General features: G+C 45.7%; 1 protein-coding gene across 1 annotated transcript in view; it reads right to left on the reverse strand.

The window, feature by feature from the left end:
- The window catches only part of WBP2 (WW domain binding protein 2), a 50,214-nt gene that overhangs the window by 34,803 nt on the left and 305 nt on the right, over positions 1 to 15,106 (reverse strand). The window lies entirely within an intron of this gene.

The following is a 15,106-nucleotide window of genomic DNA, read 5'->3' on the forward strand; positions in this document are numbered from 1 at the left end:
ACGTTTGGCGAGCTACTAGAAAGTCAATGGGACCACAGCACAACTGTGCGACAAACTTGTTGTGGCATGGCATTTAAATGGGATTAAAAAAAAAAAAAAAAAGGCATTCAGTATTGCCTCCTGAACTCTTGTATACTGCTATCTGAAAAGTGATCCACCACGGATCAATTTTCAGAGCCTGCTGTCTGCGTGAAAGAAGCCAAAGGGTGTTGGGTTCTAAAGATTCTTCTGCCAACATAGCTCTCCAATGTTTAGGCAGAGTTCAATTACAGGATTTTTTTTTTTAAAGCAGGGATTTGCAGGTCTTGCGCTCACGCATGAAGGTGGTGAGTCACCCGACCTTTAATCTTAAATCAATGGATATCTTTCAACAGAGTAGTTATGGACCTTTCAGGCAGAAGCACGAGCATAGGTCTATGTACCTGACATTTCCTGGGATCTGTACAACCCCTCATGGCATCTCATCTCTCAAAATCCTAGTGCACCCCATCACATCACCTATGTACAGGCCGTGTCATGTCCCCCGCCATATCACCTGGCTACACAAAGCTGTCCCTGCTGGCATCTCCCCAAGTTCTACAAGGCGCTTTATATCCTCTATCTGTAGAGCTACAGGTCCCAGCAAGCATTGCTGACACCTCCATAGATCATAGACGTAGGTTTTGCATGAACCTGACTTTTCAGCTTGAGGCAAAAGTCACATGAAGTCTGACATCTGTTTCCTGTAAAGTGCCTGACCTCACACACTGTCTTCCAGCTTCTTAGTGTGTATGACAATTTTCTAGTGATTGTAGGGCTCTGTGGTTTGCCATTAATATGTACCATGATTTAGTACAAATATATCAGTGATTGAGAACTTACTAAAGCAAGAGGCAGCCAGGCATACAGCATATATAGAAGGTCAGGGATGACAACCTCGATATTTAAATTTTCATTAAAAAGCATATGTACATGTAGAAATAAGAGTGCCCAATGTGCAGGCCCAGGGAAGAAGAACAAATAAGAAAAAAGAAAGAAGAACAAAGAACAAAGAGGAAAGAAAGAAAGGAAGAAGAAAGAGGAAAGAAAGGAAGAAGAAAGAGGAAAGAAAGAAAGAACAAACAAAGAAGAAAGAACAAAGAACAAAGAGGAAAGAAAGAAAGAACGAACAAAGAACAAAGAGGAAAGAAAGAAAGAACGAACAAAGAACAAAGAGGAAAGAAAGAAAGAACGAACAAAGAACAAAGAGGAAAGAAAGAAAGAACAAAGAACAAAGAGGAAAGAAAGAAAGAACAAAGAACAAAGAGGAAAGAAAGAAAGAAAGAAAGAAAGAAAGAAAGAAAGAAAGAAAGAAAGAAAGAAAGAAAGAAAGAAAGAAAGAAAGAAAGAAAGACCAATCTCTAGAACTTGGGACTTCCTATTTAAACTAGATATACATATACTGCATTACACGAATGCTGAGCTACATATACACTCAATGGCCACTTTATTAAGTACCTGCCTTCATTCTTCCTGGCATAGATTCAACAAGGTGTTGGAAATTTTCTGCAGAGATTTTGGTCCGTATTGACATGATTGCATCACGCAGTTGCTGCAGATTAGTCGGCTGCACATCCATGATGTAAATCTCCTGTTCCACCCCATCCCAAAGTTGCTCTATTGTATTGAGATCTGGTGACTGTAGAAGCCATTGGAGTACAGTGACCTCATTATCATGTTCAATAAACCAGTTTGAGATGATTTGAGTCTTTGTGACATGGTGCATTATCCTGCTGGAAGGAGCCATCAGAAGATGGGTACACTGTGGTCATAAAGGGGTGGACATGGTCAGCAACAATACTCAGGTAGGCCATGGCGTTTAAACGATGCTCAATTGGTACTAAGGGGCCCAAAGTGTGCCAAGAAAGTATCTCCCACTCCATTACATCACGACCACCAGCCTGAACCGTTGATACAAGGCAGGACGGATCCACGCTTTCATGTTGTTTACGCCAAATTCTGACCCTACCATCTAAATGCTGCAGCTGAAATCGAGACTCATCAGACCAGGCAACGTTTTTCCAATCTTCTATTGTCCAATTTTGGTAAGCATGTGTGAATTGTAGCCTCAGTTTCCTTTTCTTAGCTGACAGGAGTGGCACTCGATGTGGTCTTCTGCTGCTATAGCCCATCTGCTTCAAGGTTCGATGTGTTGTGCATTCAGAGATGGTATTCTGCATACCTTGGTTGTAATGGGTGGTTATTAGAGTTACTGTTGCCTTTCTATCATCTCAAACCAGTGTGCCCATTCTCTTCTGACCTCTGACATCAACAAGGGATTTTTGCCCACACAACTGCCACTCACTGGATATTTTCTCTTTTTCGTACCATTCTCTGTAAACACTAGAAATGGTTGTGCGTGAAAATCCCAGATGATCAGAAGTTTTTGAACTACTCAGACCAGCGTCTGGCACCAACAACCATGCCACGTTCAAAGTCACTTAAATCCCCTTTCTTCCCAATTTTGATGCTCAGTTTGAACTTCAGCAAGTCATCTCCACCACATCTAGATGCCTAAATGCATTGAGTTGCTTCCACGTGATTGACTGATTAGCAATTTGTGTTACCAAGCAACTGAACAAGTGTACCTAATAAAGTGGCTGGAGAGTGTACAATGCACTACATAAATGCTGAACTACATACAGGTGCATCTCCAAAAATTGGAATATCATCAAAAAGTTCATTTACTTCAGTAATTCAATTCAAAAAGTGAAACTCATTTATTTTATAAAGATGCATTACACACAGAGCGATATATTTCAAGCATTTTTCTTTTAATTTTGATGAATAAGGCTTACAGCTAGTGAAAACCCTAAATTCTGTATCTCAGAAAATTAGAATATTTTGAAAAAGTTCAATATTGTAGACTCATGGCGTCACACTCCAATCAGCTAATAAACTCAAAACACCTGTAAAGGTTTGCTGAGCCTTTAAATGGTCTCTCAGGCTGGATCAGTAGGTAACACAATCATTGGGAACATTGTAACTTGACAGTTGTCCAGAGACAGTCATTGACACCCTCCACACAGAGGGTAAAGCCCCGTACACACGTACCGATCGTCGGCCGAACGATCGGCCGTCTTTTGTCCAGGGCTGTCATGTCGGTTGAAAACTGCAAAAGACTGCACACGAATTTTGTCGGCCAACAACAGCCGACTGCAGAAGTGATGTCATGTGATGGTTAACTTTCCGTGTGTTTTTTCTTTTCTGAGCATGCCCAGTCTTGCTAATCGGCTGTTTGTCGGCCGAATTCTGTACTGACTGGCGAACAATCGGCCGTTCTGGTGTTGGCATACAAAAATTTTAATGCCTGCACAACAGATTCTGTTCGGCCGAAAGTGCGCTGTCAGCTGTCGGAAGCATCATACTAATAAGCCTACAATCGTCCGATCGGTCGTCAGCCGAATATTTACGGCTGACAATCGGTACGTGTGTACGGGGCTTAAGTCACAAAAGGTAATTGCTAACAAAGCTTGCTGTTCACAGAGTGCTGTATCCAAGCATATTAATGTTGAGTGGAAGTAAAAAGTATGGTAGAAAAAGGTGCACAAGCAACTGGGATATCTGCAACCTTGACAGAATTATGAAGCAAAGGTCATTCAAAAATTTGGGGGGGGGGGGGGTGGGGGAAAAAATCACAGGATGGACTATTATTATTATAATAATATAATTATATGGATTAATATAGCGCCAACAGTTTGCGCAGTGCTTTACAATATGAGGGAAGACAATACAGTTACAATACAATTCAATACAGGAGGAATTGGACGACCCTGCTCGTTAGAGCTTACAATCTAGAAGGGAGGGACAAATGAAACAAAAGGCAATAACTGTGGGGGATGAGCTGATGGAGAAAATTGAAGTATAGTTGTTAGGTGTGGGTAGGATAGGCTTCTCTGAAGAGGACGGTTTTCAGGGATCGTCTAAAAGTTAAGAGTAGAAGATAATCCAACAGATTGGTGTAAGGAGTTCCGTAGGATTGGAGAGGCTCTGGAAAAGTCCTGGAGGCGAAGAGGGAGCTAGAGAGCAGGTTTCGAGAGGAACGGCTGATGTCAGTGCTTCAAGAGCCACCGCACACAGACATATCCAAGACATGGGCTACAACTGTCGCATTCCTTGTCACAAGCCAATCCTGAACCAGAGATGTCAGACCTGGGCAAAGGAGAGAAAGGACTGGACTGTTTCTCAGTGGTCCAAAGTCCTCTAAATTTTGCATTTCATATGGAAATAAAGGTCCCAGAGTTGGGAGGAAGAGTGGAGAGGCACAGAATTTAAGTTGCATGAGGTCCAGTGTGAGGTTCCCACAGTCAGTGATGGTTTGGGGAGTCATCTGCTGGTGTTGGTCCACTGTGTTTTATCAAGTCCAAAGTCAACGCAGCCCTCTACCAGGAAATTCTAGAGCATTTCATGATTCCCTCTGCTGACCAGCTTTATGGAGATGCTGATTTCATTTTCCAGCAGGACTTGCCACCTGCCCACACTGCCAAAAGTACCAATACCTGGTTTATTGATAATGGTATCACTGTGCTTGATTGGCCAGCAAACTCGCCTGACCTAAACCCCATAGAGAATCTGTGGGGTATTGTCAAGAGGAAGATGAGAGACACCAGACCCAACAATGTAGACAAGCTGAAAGCCGTTATCAAAGAAACCTGGGCTTCCATAACACCTCAGCAGTGCCAAAGGCTGATCGCCTCCATGCCACGCCACATTGATCTAGAAATTCATGCAAAGGGAGCCCCGAACCAAGTATTGAGTGCATACTATACTGTACATACTTTTCAGTAAAAATAAATATATAAAAGTGGAGTCCGCGCTATGGATAATCAACAAAAATTGTGATAATGTTCTAAAAGTGCTTTGAGCTGCTGCCCCCATTAGACTGCTACCGAGGTAGTGCCTGTTGTAAAACATATGTATAAAAAATGGGTTTTGGCACTGCTCTATGTGCAATGAAATACTAGTATACCTGTATGCCTATCATTCTCCAAAAACCACCAAAAAATTTATATAAATTATAGTGCAACATATGCCAAAAAAATTTGTGCAAAAATTACTAAAGTGCAAAATGTAAATTATTGTGCAACATTTGCAAGAAATTATGTGCAAAAAAATTACTAAAGTGCCAGTGCTGAAATAATTGTTCCCAAATGGAGTGAGCTTCCAATTACATTCCAATCATAAACACTCTATGTAATCACACATAAACCATAAATTGATGCAAAAGTCATCTGTGCTTAGTGAACAGTCCATGGATAATGTGCAGTGTCCTTTTAATTAGTCCACGGTTCCAGCTATCCTTGCTGGTCCTTATGGTAGCATCAATAAAGGGAATGCTACAACCAGGAGGTTGTGCAACAGCATGCAATGTGCCCGGTGTCTCCTTCCTGATAGTACACTCTCCAGATGTCCCCCACACTCACCAGATGTCCAGCTTTAGCAGCTACACCTGGCTGTGTGCATTATCTACTACCAACTCTCTGACGGCCACTCCTTGCAATGCCCAGCAATCTTCACCAGTCTCTTCACCACCACCAGTTGGTCTCTCTACTGGTATCATAGTGGCTCACTCGGAGTTGCTGGTCGGCGTGTCTCTTCCAGGGGGGACTACTCTTCTGATGGACTTGGTAGATGATCTCCTCGGGTCCCGGGGCTCGGTGATTGGCAGTGAGGAGCTGTGGGGGCCCTGCTCGTCCTGGCCTGCCAATCACCAGCCACTGCCATCAACTGCCACCACCGAGCCCCGGGACCCGAGTAGATCATCTACAAAGTCCATCAGAAGAGTGGGCACCTCTGGAAGAGACAATCTGACCAGCAACTCTGAGTGATAATCCACTATGACACCAGTATAGACTAAATGGAGGGTGTGAGGATTGCGGGGAGTGTCTTGCCAGAGAGTTGGCAGTAGGGATGCACCGAAATGAAATTCTTGGCCGAAGCCGAAGCCGAATAATAATAAAATGTTTGGCCGAAGGCCGAAGGCCGAATACCGAACGCAGTGTTTTGCATTTTTTCCATTTATTTTGCCAATTTTTTGTCCTCTCTCTTGTCCTCTCGTATCTCTCTCTCTCTCTCTTGCCCTCTCACTCTCTCTCTCTCTCTCTTGTCCTCTCATGTCTCTCTCTCTCTTGTCCTCTCATGTCTCTCTCTCTCCCTAAATGTTACTGTAGGGAATGGGATTCAGTGCACACTGCAGCCTTGTACCATAGGGTTAATGTTAGTGACACTGTAGGGATTGGGAAGGATGCTGGGAATGGAAATCAGGAAGCATGCAGGCAGCCTTGTAAATTTTAATTGCAGATACAGGGCACTGGGCAGATCAGGGTTAATGTGGTAACATCAATTACTCAGTGACAGTCAGTCAGTGTCAGTGTGGACTCGATCAGATTATACAGTGACAGAGTCAGTCATAGTGGTGGTAGTAGGAGGCTGGAGGTGGACTAGTAGGAGCCTGGAAAGGAGCACAGCCGCATACATACATTACTCACTCGTGCACTGCAGCCCGCCCCACACATTCAGTGAGTCTTACTCTCCTCCCTAGTTTTTTCAATGGCACATTCAGGAAGCCAATCACGCCGTGAGTAGCGGCACAGCGGAACCAATCAGGTGTGCAGGCACGCGTGATTGGTTCGCTGTGCAGCTAATCACGGCGTGATTGGCTTCCTGAATGTGCCATTGAAAAAAATGGATTTTTGTAAGAACTTACCGTAAAATCCTTTTCTCTTAAGCTCATTGACAGACGTAGTCTTCTTGATTCTCAAGAGCTGGGTTATGTTGTCTCCGCAGGAGTAGGACTAGGCAGAATGACAAAACGTTCTGGCTCCACCCTAGGGGGCAGTCCCTGAGGGTATATCCTCCCTCTCTCTGCTACAGGGAATCAGTTCTGTTTAAAGCAGTACAGAGAAATTAACCCAACCCAACTCAATGATAGAGGGGCGGGTACTACGTCTGTCAATGAGCTTAAGAGAAAAGGATTTTACGGTAAGTTCTTACAAAAATCCATTTTTCTCTATCGCTCATTGACAGACGTAGTCTTCTTGATTCTCAAGAGCTGGGACATCCAGAAGCAGTGCCACAAATGAGGGGTGGGATTGACAAAATCAAATCCAATCTAGTAGGCCCAACCGGTGCCAAACTAGAAGTTTTAAAGGCTCATTATAAACAAAGAATGAGACTAAAGAAAAATTTTCCAACGGAAAAAACCCTCGAGGTAGACCACTGGTCTCCTCAAATTGCGGCCTGCAAAACCTTGCGGCCAAATGAGGCATCAGACGATGCCATTACATCAACTTTATAATGTTTAGAGAAGGTATGCACCGACGACCAGGTAGCCGCCTTGCACACCTGGACCACTGACGCCTGATGGCGAAAGGCCCATGACGCACTAAGTGCCCGAGTGGAGTGCGCCTTAACAGGGAACGGGGGCTCCCGACCCTTAATAGAATAAGCCTGCACTACTGTCTGTCTGATCCATCTGGAAATGGTCGCGGCAGATGCAGGCAACCCCTTTTTGGGTCCATCTGGGATCACAAAAAGTGAATCCGTCTTGCGAAACGAGTCTGTCGTTTTCAAGTATACCCTGATCGCCCGGACCACATCCAAGGAGTGCAAAGCAAATTCCCGAGGATGACTGGGCTTAGGACACAGGGAAGGTAATACAATTTCTTCATTCAGATGAAATTCTGAAACCACTTTTGGTAGGAAGGATGGATTCGGACGAAGAACCACCTTATCTCTATGAACCACCAGATATGGTGAACGACAAGATAATGCGGCCAGTTCTGACACCCTGCATGCAGAAGTAATAGCCACCAAGAAGGCCACCTTCTGGGACAACGTGGGTAGAGGAATCTCCCTAATATCTTCACAGGGAGGTTTCTGAAGAACCGACAACACTAAATTAAGATCCCAGGGGGGTAACGGCGCGTGCACTGGCGGAGCCAGATGTCGCACCCCCTGGATGAAATTCCGCACCAAGGAATGAGTAGCCAAAGGCTTCTGAAAGAAGATGGCTAATGCTGAGACCTGACCCTTGATAGTACTCAAGGCCAGTTTCTGCTCAACCCCTTGTTGCAGAAAAGCCAATATTCGACTAATCGAATAAGACCGAGGACGGAACCCCAAAGGTTCACACCATGCAATGTAGGACTTCCATGTGCGATGATAAATCTTTCTGGAAGTCGCTTTCCTTGCTTCAACTAGAGTAGGAATAACTGAAGCTGACAAACCTTTGTCCTTCAGCACCTGGGTCTCAATAGCCAGGCCGTTAAAGCCAGCGATCGTAAAGCAGGATGGAAGATCGGTCCCTGAGACAGTAGATCCTCTCTGAGAGGAAGTCTCCACGGGACGTCCGCCACCAGTCTGACCATGTCGGCGTACCAAGCTCGACGAGGCCAGTCCGGAGCTACCAGGATTACTGGGATTCCTTCCTCCTCTACCCTGCGAAGAAGTCTTGGCAGTAACGCGAGAGGAGGGAAGGCATATATTAGCTGGTATTGCCCCCACGGGGCGATCAGTGCGTCTGCGGTTTCTGCTAGAGGATCGCGGGAGCGAGCCACGAATCTCTGAACTTTCCTGTTGAATCGTGATGCCAACAGATCCACATCCGGGGTGCCCCACCGTAGGCACAACTGGTGGAAAACGTCTGGATGGAGGGACCATTCCCCCTGATCCAGGGTCTGACGGCTGAGATAATCTGCCTGCCAATTCTCCACCCCCGGAATGAACACCGCAGAGATTGCTGGAACAAATCGTTCCGCCCAGCGAAGAATGCAAGCCACTTCTTTGGCCGCTCGGACACTCTTGGTGCCCCCCTGGTGATTGACATAAGCCACAGCCGTGGCATTGTCCGACTGGATCCGAACCGGGCTGCCCTGGAGCTGCTCGGTCCAGTGAATCAGACAAAGTCTGATCGCTCTCAGTTCCAATACATTTATCGGTAATCTGGATTCTTCCGGGGACCAAAGTCCCTGGGCAGATAATTGACCGAGAATTCCTCCCCATCCGGATAGACTGGCATCCGTGGTCACTATCGTCCAATATATTGGCAGAAATGACTTTCCCTGGCTGAGCATAGGAGACCGAAGCCACCAAACCAGAGACTCTCTGGTCTGTTTGCTCAATCGTATCTGATTGTCCAGGGATTCCGGATTCCGATTCCATCTGAGGAGAATCTCTTGCTGAAGAATTCGGGTATGGGACTGGGCAAATGGGACTGCTTCGAATGAAGCCACCATCAACCCCAGAACCCTCATGCAAGTCCGAAGGGAAGACCAGCTGTTGGACAGTAACAACTGGACTGCTGATTGAATCTTTCGAAGTTTCCCTACCGGAAGAAACACTCTTGTCCTGACTGTGTCTAGAATTAGACCCAGATATTCGAGCCTCTGGGTGGGAACCAGAAAAGACTTTTGCTGGTTCACCAGCCACCCGAATTCCTGTAAAGAAATCATAGTAATTTCTATGTTTTGTAGCAAGGTCTGAGGAGACTCTGCATGAAGCAGAAGATCGTCTAGGTAACCTAGAATCGATATACCTCTTTGGCGCAGAAGTGCCAACATTGGGGCCAACACTTTTGTGAAGACCCGCGGAGCCGTGGCGAGACCGAAAGGTAACGCCACAAACTGATAGTGGTTCTCCTCTACGGAAAAGCGTAGAAAACGCTGATGTCCTGCGAAAATGGGAATGTGAAGATAGGCGTCCTTGATGTCTATGGACGCTAGGACATCCCCTGGATGCAGGAAGGCTGCTACCGTGCGAATGGACTCCATTCTGAATCTTCTTATGTTGACGAAAGAATTGAGTGCTCTTAAGTCCAGAATTGGACGCACTTTGCCCTCTTTCCTGGGTATTGTAAACAGGTTTGAATAAAACCCTTGAAACCGTTCTGTCCCAGGAACGTGGACTACCACTCCTTGTTGTAGTAGATCTGTGACTGCTCTCCGCAGATCTTCTAGACGATCCGGAGATAGTCGGATATTGGAAGGGAAGAATCGCGCCGGTGGGAGAGATCGAAACTCGATCTTGTACCCTGACTTTATGACTTCGCAAACCCATTTGTCCGGGATTCTGGAAAGCCATGGATCCGGGAACCGGCGAAGACGTCCCCCCACCCCAGTTATGGGTGGGGGCGCACCTTCAGGCTTTGGATGGTTTATCTTCAGGTCTGGAGGGGGCGGGCTTTTTGCTTGCCCGACCAACGACCCCTGACGCCTCCTGTAGGAACCTTGGAGGACTTAGTTTTTTCACCCGCTGGACGAAAAAACCTCTTGTGAGCAGAAAAAGAAGGCCCTCGTCTTTGACGAGTTCCTCTACCTTTAAAATTTTGCGGTAAAAAGGTGCTTTTTCCACCGGTGAGATCCTTAATGATCTCATCTAAGTTGGCTCCAAATAGACGTTCTCCTGAAAAGGGGATATTAGCCAATGCTTTTTTGGAACCTTGGTCGGCTATCCAACCTTTTAGCCACAGTGTACGCCTGAGAACCACTGCTGAGACTGATGCTCGCGCCATTAATGGAGTGGCGTCTAATGCCGCATCACATACAAACTGTAACCCCTGTATCATTTGTTCCAACAAATCTGATACCGCCTGAGGGACTTCTTCTAAGTCCCGGCGTAACCACTTGGTCCATTCAGTTACAGCCTGCGAAACCAGACCAATAGCAATTATTGGCCTGAAAGCTGATCCAATCAAGGAAAACATGGTGCGAGACATAGCTTCTATCTTGCGATCCACTGGATCTTTAAAAGACGGAGCGTCTTCTAAAGGAATAACCGTGGCTTTATTCAATCTAGCAATTGGTGAATCCACCACAGGTGGTTCTGTCCATTTCTTAATAAGGGTTTCCTCAAACGGATAACGCCTGTCAATGCGTTTGGAAATATTAAAAGTGCGTTTTGGCAGACGCCATTCTTCATCGATTGGATTGCCAAAACATTTGGGCAATGGAAAAACCTTTGCCACTTTGATGCGCTTTTTAGTCCCAAAAGGGATCTCAGTTTCAGCTATTTCTGATGGAATACCCTGTAACCTTAAAGTCTCTTGAACAGATACAATGAGTGCGTTTACCAACGCTTCCTCTCGGGCTATGGCAGATGCCGAAACATCCTCCTCACTGTCTGAAGAGACAGGACCCGAGACACCAATACCAGATGAAGTACCTGCAGCTGCAGAAATAGGCTCAGAGTCTGAATCCGAGGTTTCAGATAATAAGGGGTTAGGCGGGGGTCGCTTTCTTGCGCCCTGTCCCTGACAAGCCACTTCCACCCGGGACACAAAAGTTTCCATAATGGCTGACAAAGATTCAATTGTCAATGGGGTGCTGGAGGATCCCGCAGACCCCTCGAGGGGATCCGGAGGAGATACATGAGTGGCAGGGTCCATGTTAATACAGGACACTTTTGCCAGCAATAAACAAAAAAACCTTTTTTTTTTTTTTTTTTGTGTGTCTCCCCCTACCGCAATAGCGCCCCTCAGAGTACCTGCTTCTCGATCCCAGAGAGAGAGAGAGGGACCCCCAAGGCTCACCAACCGATGCAGTGCAGTTTCCAACAAACTGCAGCCAGCGTCTGTCTTACACAGACTGGAAGGAGCTGTTTGCTTTTTCCCGGGCAGAAGGCGTGGCTCCGCCCCCTGTGTACGCCTTCCGGCGTTCCCAGCCCTCCACGAGGAAGCTGGGCTCACAAAACATGGCCGCCCCCATAGAAGAGACATAAGACTCCAAAAACATGGCGGCCGGCGTGACCTGAGGACATACATGCATTCGGTCTACGGCAAAATGGCGGCGGACCGCCGATATCGTCTTCCCAGCACATCCACCTGCACTCTGCTGAGAGGTGACATATGGATCTACAGAGATACACTGCACATAAGGTAGGATTATACCTCCTATGTTTGCTGTAATGTTACAGTCTGCTGGGTAGAGTGTTAGCTCTTGAACCAAGTCCACTTCCCACAAACACATGCTGTATTACAAGGGGGACTTGTAAGTGTCAGATATATACTGACCATATATGGAGGGGCCCATAATATATACTGCCTCATAAATGAGGAAAAAAGGGAACGTTTTACTCACCATACCGAACCGACAGGCACCCTCTCTTCATAATACCCTCTCCACCGAGGTGGGGGTTTGTGGACGCCTCGACTCTCTGGTCCTGGCGTCCAAGCGAGCTTTTAACTCGCAAAGTCAGTCCCTTTACTGGGACTCCGTCGCGGCCGACTCAGCGCACTGGTCTGCACGCGCTTTTAGGCAGAAACCGGGGTGACCACTGGATCTCACATCCAGCCCGTCGCCCGGCCCCGCATACTTACTTGAATATGTCGCGGCCGACCAAGCGCAATGCCTGGTCTGCACGCGCTCGTAGGCCGGCTGGGGTGACCACAAGTGTCGCCCAGTCCGGCATTTTTGCTTGAAGATCTCACAGGAAAAAAACACTGGAGAAAACTACCTAAAAAATGTCTTTTTCTTAAAGAAAAAAAGTCTTGCCAGGACCAAAAGATCCCAGCAAGGAACTTAGGTCCTTACTCCTGACTAGACAGAAAAAAACTGATTCCCTGTAGCAGAGAGAGGGAGGATATACCCTCAGGGACTGCCCCCTAGGGTGGAGCCAGAACGTTTTGTCATTCTGCCTAGTCCTACTCCTGCGGAGACAACATAACCCAGCTCTTGAGAATCAAGAAGACTACGTCTGTCAATGAGCGATAGAGAAAACTAGGGAGGAGAGTAAGACTCACTGAATGTGTGGGGCGGGCTGCAGTGCACGAGTGAGTAATGTATGTATGCTCACCGCTGAAGTGTCCCGGCTTCCCCTGCCTAACACGGAAGTCTGTGAGTCCTCCTGTCCTCCTCCGAGTCCCTTCCCCCTGTAAATATCGTGACCTCTGCGATATGAATATCGCCTACGGCCACAGAACGATAGTCAATATCATATCGACTATCGTTCAGCCCTATTATTCGGCACAAAATTATTCGGCCTTTTGACTTATTCGGCCGAACACCGAAAGTGCTATTTTTTCTATTTTCGGCCGAATAATGTTCGGCCGCCGATTATTCGGTGCATCCCTAGTTGGCAGTGTATAATGCATACAGCCAGGTGTACCTGCTAAAGCTGGACACCCCTGTTACAAGGGGAGAGACATCTGGTGAGTGTACTATCAGGAAGGGGGCATGAGTGGAGACACCGGGCACATTGCATGCTGTTGCACAACCCCCTGGTTGTAACATAATCAAGTAGCATTCCCTTTATTGATTCTACCATAAGGACCAGCAGGGATAGCTGGAACGGTGGACTAATTAAAAGGACACGGCACATTATCCATGGACTGTTCACTAAGAACAGATCACTTTTGCATCAATTTATGGTTTATGTGTGATTACATAGAGTGATTTTGATCTGAATGTAATTGGAAGCTCACTCCATTTGGGCACTATTATTTTAGCACTGGCACTTTAAAAAAGTTTTTCACATAATTTCTTGCAAATGTTGCACAATAATTCACATTTTAGTAATTTTTTGGCATATGTTGCACTATAATTTATATACATTTTTTGTGTTTTTTTGGAGAATGGTATGCATACGGGTATACTAGTATTTCATTGCACATAGTGCAGCCCCAAAACCAATTTTTTATACTTTTCAGTAAGCCAACATTTATGTATTAACCACTTGCCGACCGGTCACGTTGACTGTACTGCGGCAAAGTGGCTCGATTCCGTCCAGCGACGTAGACCTACGTCGCTGGACTCCTCCCCTTGCGGGTGGCGCTCGCGCGCCGCCGGAGGCTCGCTCCCGCTGTTTTCAGTCACAGCGGGAGTCGGGCCAGGGGAGGAGCGGCGGTGATTACTGCCGCTCTTCCCCGATCGTCGGGGAATCGAGTCTGGAGATCCGCCCGCTTGTGTAAACAAAGCGGGCGGATCTCCTAAGTGACAAACAGGGACAGATCGCATGTTCAGCTATGCTGAACCCTGCAATCTGTCACTGTGTCACTCAGTCACCTCCCCCCCACACACGTTAGTAAGCACCAGGCATACATTAACCCCTCCCTCTCCAATAAAATTAACCCCTTCCCTGCCAGTGTCATTTTTACAGTAACAGTGCATATGTATAGCACAGATTACTGTAGTAATGTCACTGGTACTCCCAAAAGTGTCAAAAATGTCAGTCAAGGGTCCGATCTGTCCACCGCAATGTCGCAGTCACGCAACAAAAAAAAAAAATACCAGATCGCCGCCATTACTCGTTAAAAAAAAAAAACCATCAAAAATGACAGAAATCTTTCCCTTAGTTAGTAAACGCAATAACTTTTGCGCAAACCAATCAAAATACACTTATTGTGATTTTTTTTACCAAACATAGGTAGCAGAAAACAAATTGGCCAAAAATTTAAAAAAAATTTTGATTTTTACATTTTTTTGGGGGGGAATTTCATATAAAAAATGTGAAAAATATTGTTATTTTTTCAAAATTTACGCTTTTTTTGTTTACAGCGCAAAAAGTAAAAATCGAACAGGTGATCAAATACCACCAAAAGAAAGCTCTGTTTGTGGGGAAAAAAGGACGTAAATTTTGTTTGGGTACGGCGTCGCATGACTGCGCAATTGTCAGTTAAAGTCGCACAGCGCCGAATCGCAAAAAGTGGCCCAGACGTAAGACAGCAAAATCCTCCGGTGGTAAAGTGGTTAAAAATCCTTTTTTTTTTTTTTTATTGGTCTTATGTTATATTCTATTTTTCTGAGATAGTGAATTTTGGGTTTTCACTAGCAGTAATCCATAATCGTCAAAATTAAAAGAAATGCTTGAAATACATCACTCTGTGTGTAACGCATCTTTACAATATAGGAGTTTCACTTTTTTAATTGAATTACTGAAATAAATGAACTTTTTGATGATATTACAATTTTCGGAGATGCACTTTGCACTGCAGGAATGACAGCTACGTACATATTGCATTGCTTGGATGCTGAGCTACATACATACTGCACTAGATCCTCACACATACTGCACTACATGAATACTAAGGAACTGTGACACACGCTGTACTACATAACTGAACTAGTGAGCCCACGAGTATAAAACAATAAATACA

Source organism: Pelophylax lessonae (genome assembly GCF_965119305.1).
Source record: "Pelophylax lessonae genome assembly, chromosome: 11".
Lineage (NCBI taxonomy): Eukaryota > Metazoa > Chordata > Amphibia > Anura > Ranidae > Pelophylax > Pelophylax lessonae.